This window comes from Cyprinodon variegatus, unplaced genomic scaffold (genome assembly GCF_000732505.1).
Source record: "Cyprinodon variegatus isolate N-32 unplaced genomic scaffold, C_variegatus-1.0 Scaffold2197, whole genome shotgun sequence".
Classification (NCBI taxonomy): domain Eukaryota; kingdom Metazoa; phylum Chordata; class Actinopteri; order Cyprinodontiformes; family Cyprinodontidae; genus Cyprinodon; species Cyprinodon variegatus.
The window spans coordinates 29,716-31,411 of NW_015152650.1; positions in this window are offsets into that span (position 1 = coordinate 29,716).

Genomic DNA, 1,696 nt, shown 5'->3' on the forward strand with positions numbered 1-1,696 from the left:
ACGCTGCAGTGGAAACTTCCAGAGAAGAACCACAGCGGCTGTGGGCAGCTGAGAGGGTCTGACTTCACTAACGCTTTGATAAGATCTGATCACTCGTTTCAGGAAATGTTTTATCTAAATATGTCACCTACTAATATCTCTCCTTTATTACTAACTTCATGTTTTTATAAGAATCTTCAGCCTGTTAACTTCTAGAAAAAATATAAAGTTTTTTAGTCGTTAATGTAAACTTTGGTCCTCAAACATAAAATCCATCCTGTACTCTTTTTTTCCATTGTCCTGTTCAGCATCATGGCAAGCAGCCTGAATTTCTGACTCCCATAGTTTTGCTGGACAGTTTTACTTTTTCAAGGGATTCTTTACAAAAATAAAGCCTTCCTTGCTACCCATCACAGAACACAGATAGAAAAAACACCTGCAGCAGAACTTTTGAGCAAACTTGACAGCATTAATGTGCAAATCAGACACACTCAGTCTCATAGAGTATTGTGGGCTCCATCCTGAACTCTGATCATTTATTGCATCTTATTAGTAATTTGTTTAAATATTGTATTTGCCTTTTCCTTCTGTATGTACATAGTAGCTCATCAGGTCAGTTGGGTTTTACTGACCAAGAGATAAATGAATGATCCTTTTTTTTAATAAATTCTTACATTTGAGATTGAATTGCTTTTAAATGCCTTAATTTTAATGTAAATCCCTTTATTGTCCCACAATGTGGAAATTCACTCTGCATCAGCTCAGGTATCTCTGCACCTCCTGGATGCATCAGCTGTGATACTGTTGGTCTGCCTGCCCACTTTGATGACAACATGTGGTCTAAGATTATCTAAAAAACACACAAATGAGCAATTAGGCCCATTATTTCCAAACAACAACAAACCAGTAATGCTGAATAACATTCCTGAAATGGGTTCAGACAGCTTTGTGAAGACGACCCCAGCTGGAGCTCATCCATTCAGCTGATGCTGTTTTCTATTCGTCCCCCTGATGTTTTATTCACCTCACATGTTTATTAAGGCAGACATTAAACATCACGAGGAAATAAGAAACGAAATTAGTTAAATCATGTTGATAAAACACATCTATACATGTTCAATGTACATAGAGCTTCTGAGAGAGATTGCAGGTAATCAACCTGAAATGAAATGCAGTTTGAAGAAACTTCTCCCTCTGGTGGACATACAGGTTATAACAGGCTGGGTTTATTGATAAAATGTTTGTTCATAAAGTTCAATCTATTTCATCACTTTTCCACATATATTCTAGTTTCATAGCTCTATAATGGCTCAGCTGGACCATAAAGCTCTGAACAAAACTATTTAATGACAAACAGATGTGTTTGACAACAAAATGACGATGAGGAAACTGGTTACCTTTTTATTCTTTATCAATAAATAATAATTTAATCACTCTCTGTATAGAACTATTTAGTGTTAGCCTAGTTTTATGTGTATTATACAGTTTGTCGTGTGTTATTAACTATTTAGTTAGATAGGTCCAGGCAAGCAGGGCACATGTTTCATACATAGAGGAAGAGGGCGGTCTTTATCTGGGGAGGAGAGACGAGACAGAAGTCAGAAGGTTCAGTTATTTCACTGAGAGGATGAGGAGGAAAACATCTCAACAATGTTTACTTTGTAAGTTCTTTAACTTTTTGGCTTTTATTGATTCTCATTATTAATGAAAGATGAAA